Here is a 26,778-nt window from a genome sequence, read left to right as displayed (position 1 = left end):
GAAAACACAGAAGCCACATTTCAAATCTCAGTGAAAGGTTTTAGTGTTCACTGTTTACATTAATTATAATTGGATGAACACCACAAAGTTCTTATCCTTTCAGTAAAACAGAAAGTTTCATTTAAGTTAATAAGTTGTGCAACACTAAAGAATTAAAAAAAAAAAAAACAACAGTGCCTAACATTTGTCATTTTCATTGGGATGATATTTCTTTAAAACCACAATCTCTGAAATGTCTAGGAATGCTGTCTCTGATACAGATATGCTTAATAAATCACCTGAACCTACACATGCTATTATTATGAACTATAATATGTAAGATTCCATAGAAAGTCTCTAAAAAACTTCATACCCCAAACACTATTATTATGTATTATTATAGTATCATCATAAATCACCAAGCCAACTGAAATGGATGTCATGAGCGAAAAATGATAAATTTTAAAATCTAGTCCCAGAGTAAACTGTTTATGTTTACCTCAGTAATATATTATGTTCAAAATTACTACATTAATCCTTCAAACTAATTTTTTTACTGAATATGTTTCTTCATTTATAGTCCATAACAATTTAACAATGTCAAACTAATACAAAATTCCAGAGATAATGTTACCTTATTATGGTTTATATTTTATTATGCTTTCTGTCTCTCTCCTTCCCCACCTTCTTCCATCCTTTGGTTCTCTATAAACAAAATCTGTGGCATATATCTCATTATCTATCATTTTGTGACAGTAAAGTATTCATATTCACGTGGGTATATGCTGCAGATAACTTAAGTTTGTGCTGTAGTTCTTCACTCTTTCCTGCTTTTCTTGGTTTTTAGGTTTCTGTACTTGAGGCCTTAGCATATCTTAATGAAAAATATTTATGGAAGTGTCCTTTTCCCCTCCTTCCCTCTCTCTCTCTCTCACACACACCTGATGAGCAAAAGTGGAGGTTTACAGAGCCTAACTGTGAGTGCATCTTCAGGAAGGTCTTTTAGGCTCTGCATATAAATAATGGAACAGCCTCTCTGTTGAGAACAGTTTAGAGCAAGATATCAAGTGCCTTGAATCATATCTGGGGAAGTCTATAGCAAAATACTGAGATAAACAAAAGTGGAATAAACTGTCATAAAGTAAACTCTAAGAAATGGTTTGACATAATTAAAAGTGGGTAAACTAGAGGTAGTGAACGAGTTGATTCTAGAAATTTCTGAAAAAACCCCTTATTGCATAGAGAAAATAAAGATATCTAGTTTAAACAAGAAGAAAGTAACCTTTAAACTTAGACACCTAAATCTGTGTTTAGGGGTTATCTTTACTGCCTCGTTCTGAGAAAATGAGGTAAAATAGCAAACCATTGTCTGACTTACTCTAAATGAAAATGGCAGAAACCTTATGTTGCTAAAAGATTACGAAAAATGGAGATGCAAGAAATAAACCTTTGCTGGTGAAATTGTAAAGCTTTAATACTATTTAGAGCATTTAGACAGCACTCATTGTGAGATATGGCAACTCATTGACATTTTCACAAGTGTTGTTTATCTGTTGTTGGGTTTGTGTTGTTTTTTTTTTTCTCCAAGCTCCACATAATGAGAAACTTCCTTGCATACTTAAAAAATCTGAAGTGATACCCTGCATAACAATTCAGTCAATTTTAAGTAAATAGGAAATTACAGCACTAGGGTGTTGATAAGACCACTTGGGACAGAAATGTCAGTGTCTAATACTAAGTGTTAAATTTCTTTTAAACTAATTTAAATCAATTTTAACACATAATAATTAACAGATTTATTTATACATTCTCAGAGGGCTCCAGTACTTGGGGATTAAGGATTGCAAATCAACAGGGGAATGAAAGCATAAAGTTCAAATAGTCTCAATGCTTAGCATCGCATTTGTTCTATGAGCACAGACTGTCACTCAGTGTGTTGTTTGCACAGCAAGGAAAAGGATGTGAGCAAGGACATGCTTGATGAGGAGAATAGATTTCTGTTACAATGCTCTTCACTTGGCACTGCTGTATATTACAGGGTCTGGAGAGCTGCTCCTACTCACTGCAAGGTTTGCAGCTGTGAACACAGACAATACAGAGTAAAGAAGTTTTATGTGGTGCATTGGGGGCTTTTTATTCCTTCTTTTGCAGTTTGGGTTCTGGCAGTGCAGATAAGCCTTCATTAGGGATTAGGGTGCCATTTACCTTGGCATTGTACACACTCAAAGGAAATATATTCCTTTTCCCAAAGAGTTAATTTAAACATTGGCAACCTTTAAGATACGTTTGTTCATGCCTAAACCAGGTTTGCAAATGGATACTTTATTCACATCAGATACAGCTGGAAAGCTAGTTCTGTTGTGTATATTTGGGATATAGGTGGCTGCTCATTGTGCAGCTGTTTACTGCTTCTATTTACCTATATTTACTACCACTATTTACCAAGGTATTAAATCCTACATTTTTTTTTAAATTTTATTTTTCACCACATAATTTTATTTGTCAGACAATCATTCTTTCTGTAAATTTCTTTCCTCTTTTCCAATATTCATAATATAGGTAAAATACCTAATTGTGTGCAAACATTCTTTTTTTATGACTTCCAGACAATCGTTACTTTCTTACATAGCTGGTCAACTAACTTCTCCCTTTTCTATTCCCAGCTGAAGACCCACTAATATTATTTCTAAAATATAGGAAGCAGGAATAATAATTAATAACAAACTATATATGTAAATTGTGGCTAAACTTTCAGAATTAGTTCCACCTTATGAATCTTTACTGCATCTGTCAACAGCTGAGCACTATCTAGACTGTATGTACTGTTTCAAACCCCCAAAATTACAAGACCTTCAGCTTTTTAATGTACAACCAAAAAATTTATTACTAAAAGAAGTTTTCAAAATCTGATACTCATTTCTCACTATTTATTTTACATTTTTTTATATGACTCACAAAAAAAAGTAGTGTGCGCCACTTTTCCACTTTTTGTACAGAGTTACTGTACTAGGATTATCACTACTTTCAACCTGACACCCTGAACTTGTAACTGAACTTTAAAAACAAGCCTTTAAAAATGCACTTTAAATGTTCACCTCACGTTTGATTTTAAGCAGGAAATAAGTTTTGAGTATTTTTTATTTGTGGGTTTCAACTCATTAGAGGGAATTAATATATCATTTACTATTGAATGTGTCATTCTGCAACACACTTTGTTTGACTTCATCAAGATATACCATCATTTTGTCTTTCTGATGAATATTCCCTTACTATTTGATCTTTCTCCAGGGAAGGAATCTTCCTGATGATAGGTAGGACTGCAGAGCCACAGTATTCTAAAAAGGTACTAAAACAGTTTAAACAGCATATTTTTGTAGGTTTTTGAATGCTGTCATTTATATCTGCTTCTGCCTGAAATAATTGCTTGTTATTTAACAGTCCCTTGAGCCCACAAATGGAAATATTGGCTTAGTGCTAAAAGCCAACAGTTTTTCAAGCCTCTTCAAAGGATGCACATTTTTTCTCCTTCCTTCCTTCCTTCCTTCCTTCCTTCCTTCCTTCCTTCCTTCCTTCCTTCCTTCCTTCCTTCCTTCCTTCCTTCCTTCCTTCCTTCCTTTGACTTTTATCCAATGTGCTGTACTTTCAGCATTTTATGGTATGCTGTATTCCAACTGTATTTTTTCCCCCAATTTTTATTCTTTGTTATAGCTTTCCAGTCCATGTCTAGTCATTCTAGATGGAAGATTGGTCATGATAACACAATTTCCTTTACAATACAGACTTTCAGGAAATAGAAAGTGCTGAGGGTTTTTGGTTGGGTTTTTTTTTGCATATTTTTATTAGAATTGTTCTTAATAATATGACCACAATCTTAGCAGCAAAACACAGTGCAGATGTCATTCTTTTAAGCCTGATATGCACAAACATTTTAAGGTGTGCTTCCTCAAATGACTTGGAAAAAAAAACGACTGTGGTACAGCGCGATATTCTTACGGCTCGTGATTTGCTGAAAATGAATTGATACATTTTGCTGGGTTTTTTCATATGACTGTCCAACGTAAGGGTTTGTTTTTGGACAACGCAATTTTTCTCCTGTTCTCTTCTCTTCTCTTCTCTTCTCTTCTCTCTTCTTCTTCTTTCTTTTTCTTTCTTTTTCTTTTTCTTCTTTTTCTTTTTCTTTTTCTTTTTCTTTTTCTTTTTCTTTTTCTTTTTCTTTTTCTTTTTCTTTTTCTTTTTCTTTTTCTTTTTCTTTTTCTTTTTCTTTTTCTTTTTCTTTTTCTTTTTCTTTTTCTTTTTCTTTTTCTTTTTCTTTTTCTTTTTTTTTCTTTTTCTTTTTCTTTTTCTTTTTCTTTTTTTTCTTTTTCTTTTTCCTTTTCCTTTTCCTTTCCTTTTCCTTTGCCTTTTCCTTTTCCTTTTTCTTTTTTCCTTTTCCTTTTTCCTTTTCTTGTTTTCCTTTAATAGAAGTTTAAGAAAGTTTTAGAAATTGTTGCAACTGAAAAAAGTACCGAAGACACCTAAGAATAATATTTATTTTATTATAATCTGTAGAGAAAAAAAGAAACAAATAAAAGAAAGAAAAGATAAAGTATGTGGTCCTTTAAATAATATGATACCCTAGTCTCTGAAAAATGAATTAATTTGCTATTTTTTTTTAATTTTTCATCTTATTCATTATTTTTACCTTATTGTAAACATAAATGGCACTTTCACTGCCTCTTCCCATTGCTTCTCATCTGTAATCACAATTCAATTATGAACAATCACCACTTCTTTTAGAGTCATAATCTATTACGGTGAAATATCACGAGTGAAATACTATCCCCTTAGGTGTTTGTCATTGACTTCAGTGTAATAAATTTTCATCCACCGGCAGAACAACCTGTAGTTTTACAATCTGGCTACTTTGACAAGCAGTGTGATTATGAGGACAAAGAATCTTGAAAAATTGTTTTCTGTAAATTAGAAGGTTCTTTTAATGTTGAACTCATATCTGAGTGACAGACTGGAAGTTGTATGAGCCATATATATAAAAAAATGACCTTGTTTCTGTGTGAAAACAATTGTGTTTATGGCAGTTTGATACAGAGACAGTATTTACACCTGACAGGTGTTGAAGTTATTTGAGATTCTGAAAATTCATTCAGAGAACTTCTAAAAGCTACTGTAGTTCCAAGAAAATTAAGCTTTTAACTTGCAGTCCTGATGAAGGTCCATGAAAAAGTCCTCTTCACCCATAATGAGTTCTTTCTGAGTTAGGAGTGAAGGTGTCTGAAATACTGAATAATATGTTCATGTACTTGGTGCATTCATGGGCAATCTTACTCTTTCAAGAGATTCAGAAGAAGATCAGGAATTATGTAAAACAAGAATAGCTGGTTTGTTTGAAACTAATTTTAAATTTATAAATAGCTGGGGTTTTTATAAAACCCCAGCTATAAAAAAGCCCTAGTTTGAAAAGAATAAATTCAATACTTTTGGTCAAAAAAATTATTACGAATGCCAGATATTATCTTGTAAAATGAACATAGCAATTCAACTTTGAAAAATTGTCATTGGAAAGACATTCTTTGACTTTCATATATTTATTTTTCTTTTCACCTCCAAATTTGTGCTGGAATTATTTTATTTTGGTAGTGTTTATTAGCATTTCTCTTACTGTGTAGTAGGTAAAATCTAGCCTTAACCTTAGATATTACCTTAACTAGCTCATCAGTCTGTTTAATGCAAATAATTTTTCTTCTGTTAACTTTCACGTGTTCATTATCAATAGATTGAGTAGGGGGAACTGAAGAAATGTGTTAATGTTAGCACAGATACAGAAGGCTCAGTAACTCCAGGATTCCTTTCCCCATATTTGTCATAAGAACTCCTGGAAAGCTGCAAGCCTAGAACTGCAATTCAAATGACAGTAACGTTTAATACCTTGCTATCTACCATTGCCACATCACTCTGAAGTCCATTATCTAATCAATTACCCAGGAAACATGATGTTATATTCCATTTCTTATCTTTCTCCCAAAGAAGCAAACAGAAATGTGAAAAATATTTGGCTGCAATCATTTTATTCAGTGCATGTCCTAAGTTCAGCAACACAAACAGAGCACGTCATTCTGATGATCTCTCTGTTGTTCTCTCCACCTGGGTGGTATCAAATCCACTCTAAGGCCAAATGCTGGCCCTATTCTTCAAAGTCTTGAAAGGACTAGGCCATGACTCCTTCATACCTGCTGCTTACTCTGCCCCAGTGTGGCAGCTGTAGTCTTTTAGTGACTGTGACAGACGGAGACCAGGGTTAAGATCCTGGCAACTGCCTTTGTCTGCTTTACAGACAGAACATTTCTTTTCATCAAAAATTAGAATAAGTTCTGGACCATAGCACCTTACATATGAAAGTGAAGATCCATCTTTTTTCATTTGCTTTCATGCAGTCACCTCTGAGTGACCCAATAGTATTCCCTTGGAGAGTTAGACAAGGGAAAAGTATGCTATGTTCAGATGATGTAAGCAGAGTGGTTAATTTCAGCCCTCTGACTGCTTTGTTTTATAAAAGATGTTAGTGCTGAGATTCTGTTCTGATGGATTTAAAATACATGCAGAGATTAGATAAAATACCTTAGATAAACTGCTTATGCTTCCATTTAATTTTCATACCAAACATACTCTTGCAGCAAAACACATTCCACCGGGAAATTAGTTCATCAAGACAAAAAGCATGCTGTGGCCATTAGCTGTTTCCCAGTTTCATCTTTTCATTCCCTCTCAATCCATTAAGTTCCAAATCCACAGTGTTTCTTTGCCACACTTAACTGTATTCTTTATCACAGATGATATACAAGTTTCTGCTTGTTCTCACCTATTACTCTGTCACATATGTCTTGTACTGAGTTACACTAATTTTGTAAAATATGCTCATGTAACCCACAGTGAAAACAACTTCCTCCATTGATACTAATTAAAATAATATGAGATTTCCTTATATATACCTTGCTCTCTGTACTATTTCATTGTTCCATGTCAGTTCATTATTGTAAATATGGTTTAAGCAAGTCTACATTTCTGCAGCTTGTAAATTTTGTAGGTTTTGAGGAAAATCTTGAACTTCACATATTTTTGCCCCAACAGAATGGGTCACAAATAATATAGGTCTTCATCTGCTTTTTTTTTTCTTTTTTTTGGATCTAATATTTTTTAGTAACTTTTTAGCATGCCTGGAGTTAGAGAAATTTCCAAATTCAATGTGTAGCATAACACAGACCCTTGCAGGGAGGGAAAGAGAGGGGTCTTGTGTCTCTCTTGCCTGTGTATCAAGTCCTCTCATTTTAAGAGTCAGTGAGTTTTTCTCAAGTCCTATGACTGTTCAGTTATTCACAGCAAATAAATTACTTTTTCCTTAGTGGGAATTACAATTTAAGCAGACAGTACATTGCCTTAGTTTTCAGTTGCTTTCACTATTTTTACATGACATAATCTGTCATCAAAAATATATTTACATTTTTTATATCATCAGCTGCCAAGTTTGCTCTATTCTCTTTTGCATGTGAGAAGGACTGGAGGTACCTACCTCAGCTTAATTAACTCCACCTGGCTTGAGACTCTCCTTTTCAACAATCTGCCTCAATGCCATTATACAGACACAGCAGGAGAAAGCCACAAATCTAGTGAAATTAAATCATTCTCCATAGAAACATCTTGAACAATAGCATGAGAACATGGAGCCAACCAATCGTGTTCAGGCACATGGAAGTTGCAACAAAGATAAGTGTATGGCAGCAGCAGCAACAGCCCCAACTAATACACAAAAGGAAAAAGATATTCACTTCAAAATGTAATTTATTCTCTAGCAAATGATTTCGTAATTATTTTCACTCTTGTCTCTATTCCCTCTCAAGCAGTTGCAAGAAAGTCATCACCACTACTTGAAGAGAAAAAATAGAGAAGTGATTCACCTTTTGCAAATGATACATACCTCAGGTACATATCCAGGCCTGTGTCAAGCACCACTAAAGGGCCACACTGTCCATAAGAGGGCTCAGAATGTCAGGGTCAAGCCTCTACTCTTTCTGAATCAATGCCAATTTTTGTATTGCTTTCAGCGGTTCAAGAGTGAAGAACAGAAAACATAGATGGTATTTTTTCTGGTTTCACAAAGAGAGGAAGAGGTCTTATCCTTCTAAGAGGAGAATGCTACAGTGAGTTGTAAAATATACTTACAGAAAAAAAAACAAAATGGAAAAGTATGTCTAGGTGTTGTGTTATTTCTAAAAATGGTTTTCATAAATCTAATTGCAGAACAAAAAAAAAAAAAAATCAAAATGAGTGCCCAAACTTAAAGTTTTCTCTTTGAAATAAGTATGTAAACTTACAAGTTGCAAAGCTACAAATTCCAAAGCTACAGTAAAGCTGTTTAGCATCTACACACACACACACACACACACTCACAAAAGAATTGGGAAAAAAGGAAGTTTTTGGCCAGTAAGCTACACTAAAGGCCAAATTCTGCCAGGCTTACTCACAGTAATGCCCTCAGTAAGTAGGGCATTAGTGTTCCAGTAATCCTATTGATCTCACTTGGACAACTTCAGAGTAAAAAACTAGTCAATAAAAGCAGGTTGGCAGATTTTGCCTCTAAATTATCATCTCCCTCACATTCTATATCTATAGGTCAGTACTGTTCCTTGCCAACTGTTTAAAGTAATAATTTGTAAAATTTTGCTTTGCTAGATTCTCAAATCAGTAAATACAGTGAACATTAATTTACAGCATATATTTCTAATTGCAAAATTATATTCTTTTGGAAGGTGTCCATTAATATGAAATATTTTATTTTATGTCTTTGTAGTCTTCATGCCAGCAGAATCCTGACAGGGAAAAGGATGAGCTCTGTAGAAGTAATCTACACCTTTTTTTTTTTTTTTTTTTTTTTTTTGGCATTCTTGTATCTATTTTTTTTAAATAGTCCTGATTTGGGAGAGACATTTTACCCCTTGAGGGAAAATCATAAATTTCTCTCATGAATACTCCCAGCTACAAATATAAAATCAACCAAAATCTCATATGTATAACTTAGAAATTGAAGGAGAGTGAATGTTGGGCCCAATAAATTTTAACTTTTCAATGTTTATAAAAAGCAGACACAGTAAATGAATAAACAGCTGAAAGAAAGCCTGCTTTAAATGGAGAAAAGAAAAACACCTCAGTTTTAGTTCAGCTTTAGTTGAAACTCTCAGAATCAAAGTAGTACAGGATCACGCATGGAAAATTTGTATATTTCTAGGCTGAATGTACATAAGGATGTTGATTTGACATCAATTAGTTAATTTATAACAGAATTTTTATCAAAAAGTTTAACAGAATTTTGAAAGTTAATGTACAGCAAATTGCATGAGCAGTCATTCTCTAGCTAATACTCCTGTATTGAAGGAAGGGGTTTTTACAACAATATATATATTAAATCTGGTTTTAATATCTGTTATGATTTATTGTTCTGTCTTGCCTAAGGCCTATCTCTTCTGTACAGTTTCTTTTGCCTCAGTGTTCCTTTGCTAATGTCAAATCATTTAAGAAAACACTGAAACACATGTAATGTACCTACATGAATAAATTGAATATTTAATGGTTCAATGCCCTGACCTTTGAGATTACAATACAGGACAATGAGCACACTTTGGTAAACATGGAGGTGAGTGGGTGTGCATATTCTAAGTGAAGTACTTCAGAAGGAAGAAGCAAAGTCAAATTAGAACAAATATTCCAGTCCCTGAAGGCCTGTTGCTGAAATCAAATTATGGGCTCGGACTATCGCAACTTACTCCTCAAAAAAAGTCCTGCTGTGCAAGAATATATCATACACTTGGATAAACAAGTTACAAAGAGCCAAGTGTAAAGCAGTGATGTCAATCATACAAAGTGGGTTTCTCAGAGGCACACACATGCAGCCTGCACACAGATTACATGCAGTCTCACCCCTGGAGTCCTTGAACATATTGCACAACTTATAGGTGCCTTAAAGTGAAAGCTAGCCAGCAAATTAGTTATCAAGAACCACTAATGCTTCAAGATCACTATATCTGTCCCCCTTTCTTTTCCAAACAATTGTCTCGCTATGCTAGAAACCCTACCTCATCTTATCAAGACATTGTGTTATTTTTGAATGTACCAAATCTGCCTTCAGAAGAAGATTGCTAACTCTTAGAATCCATAAAAAACAGATTAAACTAATTTTTCATAAAGAAGAAAAAAATTAGACTGGACTTGTCAAGTAGGAGTCATTGTCAACATCATAATTTTGCTTGCGCTTTAGTTCCATAAAGTTGTATTGGTTGAAGACAAATAAAAGCTGTGCTTTAAATTGTACTGTATCTGTTATGTATCACACAAAATTGTTCTGATGGACCACAGTCACACCACATCAATGCATCTTTCTTTCATCTATTTGATGAAATAATTCTTTGTGCTTTTCTAAGTTCTACCAATCACTATGCTTACTGAAGAACAGATTAACAAGAGAGCTAGTATGCTTGATACCCTGAACGTGAGGAAAACGTACTTCCAACAATACTGCCATATGATAGCTAAAATCATAAAATCATAGAATTATAAAGTAATAGAATGGTTTAGGTTGGAAGGGAACATCATCCAGTTCCAACTCCTCTTCCCTGGTCATGGACACTTTCTGCTGGACCAGGTTGCTCAATGCCTCATCCAATGTGTTCCACCCTTGTAAGCCCCCTTCAGGAGCTGGAAGGTTATTATAAGGTCTCCATCAAAGCCTTCCTGTCTCCATGTTGAACAACCCCAACTCTCTCAGCCTGTCCTCATAGGAGAGGTGTTTCATGATTCTCCCCTAGACTCACTCTAAAAGTCCACACTAGTCTTATGCTGCGGTCCCCAGAGCTGGATTCAGTAATTCAGGTGGAGAGTAGAGTAGAAGGGCATAGAATCCCTTTCCTCGCCCTGCTAGCCATGCTGCTTTTGAAGAAGCCCAGGATAGGTTTGTCTTTCTGGGCTACAAATGCACATAGCTGTCTGATGTTGACCTTCTCCTTAACCAAATCCTTTAAGTTCCCAAATTCCCTCTCCTCAGGGCTGGTCTCAAACCATTATTTTCACTCCAGCCTGTATTTGTGCTTGGGATTTCTTTTTGGCTCTTTGACTGAATCAAGATGCAGTGATGACAATTTTATGATTCATTCTGCTTGCTCATTCACCATTACCTGCTCTTAGTCATGCTTTATATCTTTTTACTCGGCCATTTCATCACAGGTTTTTGTCCATCTGACAACCACCCTAACCCTTTAACTATGAAAAGAAGCTATTGGTCAGTGGTGATTATGAACAAACATGCAGCAGTAAGAAAGTTGAATGAAGATTGGGGAAGTAACAACACAGACATTATGCATATTTCTGGCTTTATTTTTATTTCTAACCAGATACTTCAGAATCACGTTCTGCATCTTCTGTTAACTTCAATATTAGGTTAATCCAAGTTTTCTGTAAAAACACAATCATTTTTTTTTCAATATTTTTAAGTTAAATACAGAAGACACAGACATACTACGTGGCATCAAGTTATCCAACAGATGTAGGGGTGTCCTACAGAAGTCACAACAGGTCTGGCAAGGGCTGGGCAGCGTCATTCACTTTTGTGTCTTCTCTCCAGACTTCTTTCTCTTTCCAGAGAAACATGTGCAGGAATTTGACACCATAAAACCAGTCACCTTACAAATCAGACAAGAATCATTACTATGTGAGTTGGTCAATCTATTTCTTCTCTTTCTGTGTGTGATCCCCTGCTATTTTGAGCATCAAGGCCCTGTCAGTGTGAAGGAATTGCAAGGCCTTATCCTGGGACCCTACCATAGTTAAAAGGATGCCCTTGATTCTGATAATCCCCTCTGTGCTCTCTCACTGGGGAATGGTTTTCAAACTAACTTATGTAGTTTTTCCTCACTCAGAGATGAAAACAATTTTTGCTCTGGGCAGCCAATTAAAGAGATGGATATGGAAAACAACATACTGTGTAGCTACCCTTTACTAAGCACTAAGGTGCCTTTCTTTACCCCAACTTTACTCCTAGAACTTAGTCACAGAATAAAGATTTTGTAAGAAATATAATGTTCAGTGTTATTTAATCACTGCCCATGATAGTTAATACCTAACAAATATGTCAGGAAATATTTTTAATTTCCTGACACATTGCTAATCTCCCAGTCTAGCAATAATGCTAGACCAACAAAAGCAGACATTGGTGAGAAATTCTCCAGCAAAAACAGTGTTAGGAAAGATGACTATAATCTTACAATAAGACACCACTTCATGTGAGAAATATAGGGAAATAACAATAAAAATTAGTGTAAAATGTTACACAGTGTTCTATATTAAAGTCCCTAAACGTGTTAACATTAAGATTTTGGATAATATTTTTTGAAATACCACATGATTGTTAGCAACATATTTATTGCAGGTTTCACCATTATATGATTCATCTTTATGATTTTTCAGATACTGCTTAACCTTCGGAGTGTTTTTCACAATCATTTTTTATATCAAAGCATACTACAGAACTTCCCATCCTGCAACTGAACTGAGATCCAAGTGCTCTGGAGTCTTCCCTCTGGATGGTGTAAAGTGCTGAGAGGACACTTTAGAAAACATAGCCTATCCAATAACATATTTTTTCCCTTTCTCATCTACCACACATACTGAAGAACAAAAATGTGATCACATGCATCCTCTGAGACCTAGTCTTGGAAATCCTGTTGCCAGAAAACAACAATTTAATTTTATAAAATAATGACAATTATAATGATGACAGCAGCAAGGTCATCAACAGTATTAATAAAGATGATGGCAGTTAGTGTATGTCAAGTACTAATAGAACACAGTTATGTGGCTTTAAAATTCAGTTTACAAGATACTGAAGTCAGATGAGCCCTTTTTCATTTAGAATGGAGTCTTCAACATTGGTTTTCTTCACACAGAACTCAGCTCTTGGCACATATTTTAATCTTTTGCATATCTGTAAAGTACCTGAGTGTTTCCAACACAGTATTTATGATCCATCAATCAATTAACAATAAACAAGACCTGTACCATTTAATGTCCCTTAATATTTCACAGATTCATTCCAGTCAGGTCTGCTGTCTCCTGTGGTGCAGGTAACCACCACATGTGGTGTCAGAGAGCAGCAACCCAATTAGCACTGGAGATCATCAATGGCACAACAGAATCTGGAAACCCTTTTAGCCAACAGCCTACATCTCTTCAGTCACCATTTCCCCCAAGCCATGGCTGAGACAAAGTAGCTGAGCCTAGGAAACCTATTAAACAAACAACTAACCTTTCAGAATGCAACCCAGACAGCTGGGTGGGCAGGAGATGGGGCAAGAATAAAGGATATTGTTGGAGTGCATAAGGTAATGGGCACAATTGTCACTTTTCTCAAACTATTTATACCTCAGGACTTCTTCATTTAAATCAGCCAATGTGTTAAATCCACCTGTTAAAGAGAAATAGTAAACAGAAAATAATTCTTTATCACAATAATTCCTTTACTATTAGTATTTTCAAACTTTGTATTGTAGTTTCTCCCACTGCAATGTTCTTGCCATACAAGAAATTATACATATTCTAGAATTGAAAAAAAATTTGAAATACTTAAGGAAATAATTTTTAATGGGCCACCATGTCTAGTTAAAAAGATGCTACTGTTTATTAAATGCATACTCTGACTTGCAAGTAAGTTGTTAATTTTATGCAGAAGACAAATTGAAGTAGAAAATTATTCTGGGGTTAACCACACATAAGACAGTCAAATAAACAGTAATTCTGTTGTAACTTTACATTTTCTTTCCTCCAAAGCTCGGTCTGCTTGAAGCCCCTGTTCTTATATCCCAGAGATAAAGCTGGAAATCCTGGTCTGGAAGGCTTCACAACTTCCATCCGCTTCAGCAGAGCCAGAGCTGATCTTGGTTCTGTAACATGGGATCATGCATTCTGCAAGTTTAAATAGCACATAAGTGACTGTTGCTCACGTAGTGGATATGACCCACAGCTCATTAAAGTAAAAAAAAATATTAGTTTTGCTGACTTTAATGGGCTTTGGATCAGGCCTGAAAACAGGCAATACGTGAAATATTCTGGGAAGGATTTGTAAAGGATCAGCATATAGATTTCACTGTTGCACCATGAATTTTTTTTCAAAACATCTCAAATTTACTGCTTTGCCTAAAAAAACCCAAAAACCATTTTTAGGAAGACATTAAAACCCAGTATTTGTATAATTGTCCTCTATGTCAACACTCTCTGTAAAGTAAGTGGAGTGACCAGTGTCAGCAAAGCAATGCATTAAAATCTATTTCTTACTGATTCAGAATGGTTTTTGCTACCCTTGGGGACACTATTTGTGTCTGTCAAGAACATTTCAGTCTGACAGCTCCTGATTTTCAACAGGGAGGGGGAAAGGCAGAACTAATGGATGTGAATGAGCTTAAAAGCTAGTGAACTTATCAATCACAGAAAACAACTGTATTTTGGGAAGGAAATAGAGGTACTTTGGCAAAGAAAAAAAGTCAATAGGTACTTTTTCAGACACTGATAACTATGATCAGGTTTTGGTCAGACTATTTTTGGTCTCATAGCACTTCTGTCAGCATTGATTATTACACCAAATTCCTCATGCACTGCATGAAATACATCACATACAGTACTACAAGCAGGTCAGATTCAGAGGTCCTAGTTTAGTTTTTAACTATGATAAAATGTTTTTTTTCATTCAATAGGAGCTTGTTTCAATAACAACTGAACAAAATTGAATGAAGCCTTGGGATCTGAACCAAAGAATCCAATTACATTTACACAGTTTTTGCACAGCAAGTCTATTATTGTTCAGCTGGGTGAATGCTCATGAATGTGTTTGAAGTTTTGCATATTTTGCATCAGAAGGAATCAGATACCATTTTGTTTTACCTAAGCAATATTTTGACTGCTCCTTCCATAAGACTTACATGAATGAAGTGAAAAGGAAACTGACCTACTACTATAATAGCTATTACTTGAGTTATTTTTTCACGTGGTACCTGCTCTTTCTCAGGTATTATAAACAAATATTGCCAGAGATTAGAGTTATGATGGCTCAGAGAATGAGATGGATTATTTTTAACGCATAGCCCTGATGGTGTTTAATATAGTGAGATCTTTCTCAAACCACAGTTCAGACAAAACATTTTAGGATTCAGAAAAAAACAAAAGCCCAAAGAGTAAGATTCAATAAATGCCAACCTTTTATAGCTATAATTAGTTTAATTCCAAAGAATGTAACTTTGAACTATAAAATTTGATATTTTCAATTAAAATGTCAAAATAAGCCATTCTGAAAATTTTCCAAGCTTATCTCCCTAATGTTCAGAATTGACAGAAATTATGAAAAAAGGTTTGGCAAATCAGCATTGTCAGAGGAAAATATATGATGAAAAAATTTCAGACTCCCTAATATCCAATGATTTATTACCTCCACATGCTATAAAACTTGGTGAGATTCTTTATCTGTGTTTGAAGGCTTGACTGTCATCAACAGGAAGCACTTTCCAGAAACTTCTGAGCGAAAGCTAACTGCTCAGCAAGAGGCTTGCAATTTGTTCTTGCTTTAAGATCAATTAATGCTGTCAAATTCAGTGTAGGTTTATAAACTTGAGCATTCGGGATGCATATTCATTATTTAGCAGGTATTTGTCAGTGGATGATGTTTATTGTAATTTACAAAACTTTTCTTTACATCAGCTAATATAGGCTTGCTCCATCCCACTTCCAGAAACCAATGCAGCCTCTTCCCTGGCTGCACTCCCCGGACTCCCTGGACTCTCTCCATAGGCCCTCAGGCTGAAGTGTGTTTTACAAAGCAGGGTCCTGATTTACAGTCCCCTCCCACTACTTTTTGCCTGTGGCTGTCATAACTTAGATAGTGCTTTGAAGTGGATCCTTTGCTACTGGCTTATTAGCTCATCTATTTTCTTTTTCTGTGTACACATTCCTTATGACTACCCTCAGCATCGTAGATACAATGCTAGCTCGTTCTGAACACACTCTTTAATTACAACCCACTGCCAGCTTCAGAGAAAGGCTTTCCAGGTGAGTTAATATTCACATGAATGAAGAAGTAGGCAGCTGAATCTGCCTCGGTGATTACTGAAAAAGCGAACACTTTCCTCACTAGAAATGAGTGAATTCCTGGATGCTGCACCTGAAAATGGTCAGACACAGATGGCAGAGAGAGAAGGCAGACACCAGCACTGCAAGCTCACAACTGGGAAGGAAAAGACAAGCTGGGCTTGCACAAGAACTGCTCTGAATAGGGTGTCTTTTTGTTTCCTCATCCTGCTATAAATTTCTAATCTCTCTTAAAATCTTCCTGTTCGGTGGCAAGTAAGGGGCTGGGAGGCCCCAAATTCACAGCATGGCTATAACAATCTTGCCCTTGAATGATTTACCTTTGAAGCTCAAGTTTACTACATCCAACTGCTCTTCTCACCAACATTTCCCTGTTTCTGAATTCTGCATCTGAAAATCCTAATGTGTTCAGGGCAGCCTGAAGTGCTCTCCATGCTGTGACTGTACTCTGCTGCTTTCTTTATATTCCCTCAGCGCAATCTGAAGTGGCACCACCCTCCACACAAAACCAGTGCTTTAAGCAAACTGCCTAACAGATGAACAATGGGGAAGCAAGTCACAAGAATGAAAGAAAAAAAAAAGGTATGAGTTTAAATTTTCAGGGGGAAAAAGAGGTAAATAAACAGCATAGAATTGTTTCTGTTCTTATACTGGAAATGTTTCCTGATACCCTAAGAGCTTATACTCTTTCAACTTCTATTCCCCAAAAATCCCAAGTTTTTGCTTTTTTCCCTCCACAGTTTCATAAACAACACCTATTTTTCTCTTCCTCAGAACACCACTGGATGTGAAGTCAAGCTTCTTTTTTCTCTCTCCTTGTTTTCAGTCAAATCTCCCAAAGAGTAGATGCAAGCTGTTTCACTCCTGCTGAATGGATGCTTTGGAGCAACAATAGTCCCACTGTGACTTAGTGAGATGTCATGCTGGGGACAAAAAATGGGGAGACAGACAGACAGACACACATACACATTCACGTGCATTCACACACACATTCATATGGATCTGTGTGAGGAAGAGCACTCCCGCACGTTTCAAGGCACGCCTAGAAATCACTGAGCACATCGTGCTGTGTAAAAGGACTGAAATGTCAATTTTCTTATCAAATCAGTTAGGTTTTGCGGTGAAAGGCTTACTGTTCCTGTTATCTCTGGGTTACTGGTCAGTTAGTGATAGCAGGCCATGTCCAGAAGTCACACCTGGCAAATGTTACTGTCAGGATTTTCAGTGGACCCTCAGGCTTATTATTGACCTTTTCTGTTGAACCCATTAATCTAAATGTGTCCCACGGACAACACTGCAAACATTACAAGCTGAGGTTCAGATTAAGGAAAAATATTAGTCACTTTCACTTATTTGTGCAATCAAATTGAAGTACACAGTAATTAATAGCCACCAAGACAACTCAAACTAGCCTTTGCTTTTATGCCTGGGTCTTATCATTTTTCCCACCATTAGGTGAAATTTATATGCATTTAAGGTTTCTCAAAACTAATAAACAATACTTCCTGATTGCTAGACACAATGTTAAGAGGTTGTAGACTATTTTTACCACAGTCATTTTAAGGGCACATTAAGCAGTTACTGTGCCCGACCAAAAATACAAAGCCAAGAATGTATATTGAGAAACGTACAAAATGCTAGATGAATCAAGGAGGTTGTAAACAGAGTCTGTCTGAAAGTGTGTGGTCTAAATTAACCTACCACAAAGGATATTTTCAAGTTGTTTATCTCTTCCTTTAACACTTTTTTTCTGTTTTACTCAGAATTTTTCTGTTTTACTTTTTCATTTTCATAACTACAAGATTTCTATTCTATTGTTTCCTCCTTCCTTATAAAGGTCAATATTTTGCAAAGTATTTTAAATTTGAATGGTACCTCTTGCCTATCAGTGTTGAATAAGTTTTGAAATAATGTAAATGAAAGTGTTAAGTTTTGTAATTTTAATGAGAGGTCTCTCATTAACACAGTAGCAGTAACAACAAAACTAGAAAATACAAATTTGTCACACTACACCAGATGATATTCTGCATGGTATCTACAACTAAAATACACTATTCTGTATATAGATATAGATAGATATAGATATAGATATAGATATAGATATAGATACAGATATAGATATAGATGATATAGAGATATGTATGCATATGCGTATATATATATATATATATATTCCCCACTGTGACCTACCATTCTGGTAGACTTTTGGTAATTTTCAACATCAAGAAATTAAATTCCCTACTTCAGGGTATTTGCAAAAAGCATTTTTCTCTTTTACTTAATGATAACATAAAACTCAGAGAAAAAAACTAGTCATATTTTTCTGAATTTATAACAAATATGATTGTTTTAATTAATTTCAATTCTCTCCCCGATAGTTATGTGTTTGTATTAAGTATTGTATGATAATAATATGGTTTAAAAGCAGTATATAACATCCCCTCCCTTCAAATATAAAAAAACCCAAAAGCATATTCTGTAACAAAGTGGGACTCCACATTAGAGCCTTAATTCAGCTGTTCACAGCTACATCAAAAGCAGCTAGAAATGAAATGAATAATATAGTTCAGAAGTTAGGAAGTAGAGTGGTGATTACTGAATTGAGATAAAGCAGGAGACCTTATTCCCCCTTTTCACATTTTTGTAACTGAAAACAAGGAAATTCAATGTTAAAAGGGGTATGTATAATAATTTAATACTGAGTTTTTTAACATACAATACTGAAGTTACTTTACTGATGGCAAGTAAACTTGATACAAATATATTTTTCTTAAAAATATTAACACATGAATACGTGTAAGAATGCTTTTTTTGTGATGTTAATGGAATAGACAATAGTGATTTCCTTTGAATTTTAGCCCTCTAAAACCTGCCTCTTTATAACCTCCTGCAGGGACAATTGTGTAGCAGCTAACCAGGGAAAAAAAAGCTATTATCAGATCGATGTTTTCTCAGTCATGGAGATTTTAAAACCACGCTCTTAAACTGCATGAAATTAAATCTGTCAAGATCAAGAAGTATTGCATGTGTTTTATGTTTTTGGAAACTGTAACAAAACCAAGATGAAATGTCATTTAGTATTTCACCAACTACTGACTAAGCATGCTACAGAAGTTGATGTTTTACATTGTTTTATTTTAAATGAAGGGTTTGGAGCAAAATGCAAAAAAGAGATGTAGGGAAATCTATCAGGTTGTAAAAATATTGGCCTTTTTTTCTAATTGTGACATGATCTCTGCAGATAGTGATATGATGATATGAAGGCTGGAAAAGAAGAATAAAAATGTCAGGAAGAAATATTCCAAGTTGTAAATAACTTTTGGCACAGCTAAATGAGGAAATCATGATGCATGGAAATCACTCCACACAATATGAATACCATGTGTTAAGTTACAGCATTAAATGCTAACAAAAACATGTAACATTGCAAAATGATTCATAAATTGCTGGCTATATGATAATTATGTTGCTACTGTAAAAGATGACAGACTAATGTCAACTTAAGAGAAAAGCTATGTCAATGCAAAATTCTCCTTCATTTAGGGACACAGAATATTAAAAAAAGAAAAAAATAACATTAAACACATCCCTTTTGGTCATATAGGCTTTTACAGCACTTTCATATCACAGTGTTTTTAATGTCTTTCACTCCAGTGACTCAGAGACGACAATCACTCCTACGGCAGACTTGATAATCCTTTGCTCTCTCAGTGTTTTGAGCTCTTCACACTAAATCTTTACTTTAAGTGGCAAAGTTTCCATCTCTCTCCAGCTGGTGCTGCCAGTCATTCCCCAGACCTGAAGGCTTCCACTTTTTAATGTGCATGCACTCCACTTCTATCTATCACACAGAGACTACACCTGCAGAAACAATTATTGTAGACCATTAGAACGGATTTGCAGAGCAGAGCAGCTGGTGCCAAGGACCCGAAGACCACAGAGAGATAATATGGAGATCAGTCCTCATCTGTCTCCCAGGGAAATGCCCATCTGCAGATGGAATGCCCTAGGTGAGCTTCCCACCATGTATTCCTCCACTGTTTCAGCTGCAGTGAATCCAATTCCAGTACCCTGAGACCACTTCATTACATGACTCCACTAAGTGTGGAAAAGTAGAAGTCTTACTTTAAAAATGTACTGTTAATGGAAGGCAAAATGTAAATGACACCTGAGTCTGCTTGGAAACATAGACGTAGTATTTACATTTAAAATTGCCTTATTTTTCTTCTTTTATTTCCCTGTAAAAAATTATGTCTTTTATAGAAATACATGAATGCTTTCTCATTGATGCAGTAAATCCATGGCTTTTCAACAATCCACCAATAGTTTTTTGGTGCTATTTGTTTAAAGTTAGTCCAAAAAGCTATCACCAGTTAACAACAAACCTTTTATTACAGATGTAAGCTTCAAAGCTTTTCCATGAAGCTAGTTGCTTTTAAAGTATTTCCAGTAAAAGTGCCTATTGATAGTCATTATTCAGTAAGTACAATATAAAATAGTTCCAGCTACTGCACTGAGAAAGTCTTGGCCTCAGTATTTCACATTCAAAAGAAATTTATCACCTTGTTGTTCTTGCCAGAAAGACTAATTAATATTAAATCTTTTGAATTTCTCTGGATAAAATTGGCATCTGAGACCCTAGTATAGTATCAGAGTTCTTTAAAATAAGTCTATAATAGAGATTAGTACCTCTTGTGTAATACTGTACGCATTGCATTTTGTTACATTTATTATACAAATTGAAATGAATAACAATATGCAGTTTAACATCCCATGAATATTTTTAAGCATTCTCCAACAGTAGTTAATATGCTAACCAACTTCACTGAAAGGCATACAGATGTGGAAAGAGTCTATCTAGGGACGTTAATTATCACCTTGTCAAATTCAAATTATTATCTTGCAAGTTCATTTCCATAAAGTATCCCCTCTGCTGTTGGATGATTTAACATGTGTCTGCTTTTTCTTATCTTATTTGTATCTATCTGGAGGCCTTAAACCTTTCAAAGTCGGCCAGCTCTTTGTCAGATCATGATGTTTACCGTAACTGATTTTGTCAAATACATTTTTGCAAACACTCAATTTTGCCAAAGATGGGTCTGTAAAATGTGAAGAGAAACTGGCACACACCACCAATAACGTTACATAAATCAGACTAAGACTTCAACTATTTCTAAACAGGATTAGCATACAGTGAAGAACCAAAGAGCCTGGGGAATGATTTACCTGACAAAATTCTGGAGACAGTCATTCTTGGTTGGTAAATCATTTCACGTTACAAGCTGGAGTAATTCCAGCTTTAAGAATTGGGTAGACATTTTTTTCTATGCTAGTCTGGATCACATGATAGGGAAAAATCTCATATGAATATTAATGACAGTGGTTTTTTAAACTATTTGAAGGAAACAAAGCAGTGATGAAAATAAAGGAAGACAGAAGAAAAATGTCCTATTGGATAAGAATTACATCCTGCACAACTGCAAGTTTATACTGGTGTTTTACTTTTTGTAAAAGATCAAATGCAGGATGAATGTGTGTATAACTTGGTGGATGTCTTTGTAAAGATAATGAGTCACTGGAACAATCTGTCCAGAGTTGTAGATGCCTCATCCCAGGAAGTGTTCAAGGCCAGGCTGGATGGGGCTCTGAACAACCTGGTCTAGTGGAAGGTGTGTCTGGCCATGGCAGGGAGGGTGGAACTAGGTGATCTTTAAGGTCCCTTCTCTGATTCTCTGATTCTATGATTTTGTGATATAAACATAGAATTGATCAATCTCTCAAATTTCTGTTTAGAAAAAAAGAAAAAAAAAAAAAGGCAAAAATGCTGTATCTGGACTTGAAATCCATTACCCTGCAAATGAAGATAATTAAATCTGGAAACAGAAAATATTTTACATCTTTTTTAATTTTAAATTTTTGAATTTCAGTTGTGTGAAAGCTCATGACAATTGTGTAATCACGACTTTTACACTCAAACTAAAACACATAAAAATTTTTAATAAAAGTAAACAGGAAAAAGAAGAATGGTATTTTTTAAAAAGTAAAAGCAATAACGTAAATGTGACTCTAAAAAAAAACCAAAGCAAAAAACTGAAACCAGAGAGAAAAAGGCAATCAGCTAGCTCTCTGTAAATACCTCCATGTATAATTTCAAAAGAAACTCAGACAGCTCCTGTTCGAGGGTCACACTACTCACTTGTTTTGATTTGGTTTTTATCTTCTTTCTTACATCTGTGCTACACTGGAGAACACTGCAATATATTTAGCAGAATAAGTTCCACTTTTAAATAGATACATAATACTGGATAAACAGTAGGGATTATTATTAGTGTTGGAGGGTAAGATTTGTTCCTTTTGATTTCTTTCTCTTTGGGAATTTTTCTCCAATCTGTTGCTAAGACACCTTAACTATCGATACTTAAGAGAGACAAAAGAAGTTGCCAGGCTCAGGGGAAGGGGGCACCTGGCTGCACTCCTCCTCTCCCAGGTTTCTCTGGGGGAAGGAGAAATATCACGAGGAACTGGGCTAAGAACAGAGAGCAGGAAGGGCAGCCCCTGCCTCTCTTGCTTCCAGGCCAGTGGAGGAGACAGCCGAGCTCCTGCAGCTAGGAGAGAGTTCTCTGTGACTGCCGGAGCATCCCTTCCTTACCGGGTGAGCTTTCATTTGTAAGAGCAGCTGTTTGAAACTGGGACTTTTACTAACACAAAAATTTGACTGGGGATGACCTTCACCGTCCACTCGGGTGCCTCAGGGCAAACCCGGGGGCCCATTCCCCTATGGAAGAGACCAGCTGCCGCTCCCTAGCCCTGCGGCCTTCCTGCCGCTGACCTGGGTTGCCTTTCTGCTACACCATGGCCCAGCATCCCTCTCCTGCCGGGGTACACCGCGGCTCCTCCCACAGGTCTGGAGTTTCTACCACCTCTTGCTTGGTGCCCCGGGTGAGCCAGCCCTGCTATTCCAGCCTGATGCCCTGAGATTTCCTACTGCAGCCCATCCTGCCATCCACCCCGCCCGCCATTACCGCGTGCGGGAGTCACACCCACCCTGGCGCCACAGCGCCCCCTGCAGCCACGGAGGAATCATCGTCACCAAGTTTCTGGTTTATTTGTTGCTGCTGCTGCTGTTGCTTGTTTGTCTTGTTACAAATACTTGTAAAGAACAGTTATTCCTTTTCCTATATCTTTGCCTGACGGCCCCTGGATTTCAAAGTTATAATAATTCAGAGGGAAGGGGGATCATATTCTCTGTTCTAAGGGAGGTTCCCGCCTTCCTTAACAGATGCTTGTCTTTCAAACCAAGACAATTAGCTATTACAATACTGGATAAATATTAGCTTTAGAGGAAATTTGCAGGAAAAGGAGTAAAACGGAAGCATCTTTGGTGACTAGCAGAGGATGGAAAAAACATACTCAGGGCAAATTTGATTTCTGTTTACCATTTATTAATCATGACTTCTTTTTTGTTCTTATTGGTTTTCATGGATTTACTCCATTTAGATTCAGAATTAATTTCATTGGGAATTCAGAGACACTACTTGTACATCTACATGTAGAGCCAAAATGTGTGTGTTAAATGTGTTAAAAGTACCTAAAACTGTTTCCACTGCATCTGTGTAAACCAGAAGTGCAACTTCAGCAGTTAGTTCTTGCATAAATTTCAGTAGAGTAGATCAAGAAATTGTATCAAGAGGGTAATTATAATGTATTATGTTTTTTAAGTAACAGGCTATGCTCCATGCTCCCCAAATTCTTTCTAATTATAATTAGTGAAGACTAGAGTGAAAAAGGTTTGGAAAGTTTTTTAAAAAATATGCTCTCTTCTTAGCAAAAACCTCAATAAAGAGAACGATGTTAACTAAATGCTATAGACCAAAATGCAAGTAGAAAGAAAATTTGAAATGTGATTATGGCAATTGCATTTCAAACTCCTGAGTGGATAAAACTACACATTAGGATATAAGAAAGAAAACATAACTTTAAGTCAAATTATGGTTTTAACATTAATACATCACTGAAATGACTGAAGTTTCAAAAGCACACAATTAAATAGGACTTGTCATTAGCTCACCACACTTGCCATCCACATCTCTCACTTAGCACTAAAATAGAACTGAAGGACATTATTGCTAGTGATCCTGTTCTTCAGTGCTACCGTGAAAGCAGTCTTTTCTCTTATGAGATAAGGGACTTCAGATTATTTGCTGAACAATAATCTTCAGCAAAACAATATGTTGTCTTACAGCATTGTTAAGGCTATAACCTTAGGCCAAAGTACAGATTTTAACAGGCTTTGCTGAAGCCTTTCTAATGCAGCCATCATTGCCAATCATACATGTGTTCATTTCGCAAAAATAGTTTCCTTGACATTTGATATAATGTAAAGGATACAGAGTGTGCTAAACAGTGGCTAAACACAAGTAATTGTCCTCAAAATATATACCATACTGAAGAATGCCTGTGAACCAATAACATAATTCAGATGCTGTGACCGTAGTGCAATGAATACACCATACTGGGAAATGCAGCTGTCCATATTACAGACCCTGACAGCCAAATAAATGTTCAATCAAAACAGATTTTGCACCCTTACCTTAAGGTGAACACCTTTTTTAAAATCAGGGTATTCATGAATGAAAGAGGAGGAATAGTTAACATAGCTTGGCAATGTGGTTACCTGATTCTTTCATGCAAAATTAACGGGAAAATAATATTAAAAGACCTACTTAGTGCCAAAAATTACTTCATCTTCAAAAATAATTTAATCTGTTATTCTAGCAGTTTGAGCAGTACCCCATCTAGTTCCTTTGTCTGAGATATGGAATGACTTTTAAACATTCTTTACTAAATTATTATTTTCAATTAATGCAACAGGTTACTGCCACATGTCACAATGACTATGCTCAATGGACTCTTCTTTGGGACATTTCTTTTACTTTGGGACATTTCTTTTACTACCTGTTGGACAGGTAGTATTTCTTCATATCTGTTGTATTCTATATTTTGGGATCAAAGGAAAGGCATTCTAGGCAAAGGAATCCAAACTGTCTTGGTTTTAGGTATAGTCAACATAATTTTTTGGGGAAAAAAAACATAAATTGCTTTCTTTCTTAGCCCTAATAATTATTTAGTATAAGCTACAATAACTTTTGCTGCAAATTCAGAAACAGAAATACAACATAAATGAATCAACTAGGAATGCATGCATAAATGCATATTTTTGAAATGTTGTGGCAAAATGTATTTTTAGGGGGTACACTGGAAACACACAGGTACAATGCTTAATCTATACTGCAGCTACCCAAAAGGAAAAATTTGACCCCTATTTCATTCTCCTCTTTGTGTGAAAAGGGAGCCATTGATTTCTGCCAACTGACAAGCAGTCAAGCATAGAAAACAAGTAGCAGACCAACCCATACAGTAATTCCTGTTAATTCTTTCCCCAAGGTTTTGGTTGGGTTTTTTTTCTGCAAGGGAAACATTGATTTGAGCATGTATTAGTGGATTTTTCAAAATCATACCTTTTTAATAAAGTTTCCCTTCCCAGAATATTGGGATCAGATACCAGGAACAAAAACCACATGAAAATTCATTAAAAGAAATGAATGTGTTTCTCAGGAACTATGCTACCCACTGATATTCTGTAGGGGTTTTGTTTGCTTGCCTCATATCTTTTATGCTAAATTTGTTCAGTAGAGTGCTTAGTCTGGGTTAGTTGATAAGGAGATTGATTAAGTGCAAAGAAAACCTAATTTGTTATTGTCATTTAACAGTAATAGACCTCTATTTTCCCTCCCTCTTAAAACAAGTCAACAAAACAAACCAATAAACAAACCAAATCACCCCTCCCCCCACCCCCCAAATTTGATAAAGAGGATTAAACATGAGGAAAATGAAGACTGTAAAGCTGTCATTGTTTTGGAAGTAAGTGCTGAAGTCCAGACCCTACCTCTGTTGCTAGATATTATTACCACCACGCACCAGGGTAAGAAGTCCTTCTAAAACTGAGTTGAAAGAGTTCTGTCCTCTCATCATCTTCTTCCTAGAATCCCTAGTATTATTCAAATTTTGGATTGCACGTTTGTAACTTCTGCTGTCCTCAGTGTGAATATGGTTTAGATGAAGTGACCTGGCCACTCCAGCAGCCTCTCCCTTTCTGCTCTCCCTGCCACGAACCAGCTGCAATATTCTGCTTAGGTTAAGAGCAGCAGATGTAGTCTCTGCTGATTGGCTGTTGCTAATGATTTCTTCATCCTTGAAAGCTCTGTAAAGAGAATGTCTAAAGTAAATAAATGAAATCCTGTTGGTCCTCAGGTGTATTTTGCTGAAGAATCTAGGTATCCACATTAAATAACTTTACATCTGTCTCTTACAGACTGTTTTGGACTATATATTTTTCATTAGTGTGGATTTTTGCATTCCTCCCTTAAGAATTAAGAGCTCTTCCCTCACTTATAGTAAAATAAATATGCTGTGTCTGTTCCATAGAAAGTCTCCTAAGAACTTCTTTTCCATTAGCTAAATTTTTGTCACTGCGAAAGTGAAATGCATTGTGAATTGGGGATTTTTTTTCTTGTTTCTTCGGGGGTTTCTGTGGTTATAGTTTAGTAGCAAGAAGGAAGAGAGGAGTAATTATTT

The 26,778-nt window shown here is 35.7% G+C and overlaps 1 long non-coding RNA gene across 1 annotated transcript; it reads right to left on the bottom strand.

Moving 5' to 3' along the window:
• Positions 1–19,224: 19,224 nt before the first annotated feature.
• LOC146444533 (uncharacterized) lies at positions 19,225–22,448 on the bottom strand. The gene is made up of 3 exons (XR_014849732.1): positions 22,340–22,448; positions 21,370–21,477; positions 19,225–20,004 (listed from the first exon to the last, which is right to left on the bottom strand). It is a non-coding gene; the product is annotated as an uncharacterized LOC146444533 (long non-coding RNA).
• Positions 22,449–26,778: the final 4,330 nt, after the last annotated feature.

Source organism: Lichenostomus cassidix, chromosome 1 (genome assembly GCF_008360975.1).
Source record: "Lichenostomus cassidix isolate B80296 chromosome 1, HeHo_3.0, whole genome shotgun sequence".
In the NCBI taxonomy this organism is placed as follows: Eukaryota; Metazoa; Chordata; class Aves; order Passeriformes; family Meliphagidae; genus Lichenostomus; species Lichenostomus cassidix.
The sequence above is the reverse complement of the archived record's forward strand: the minus strand, read 5'-3'. Positions and strand labels throughout refer to the sequence as shown.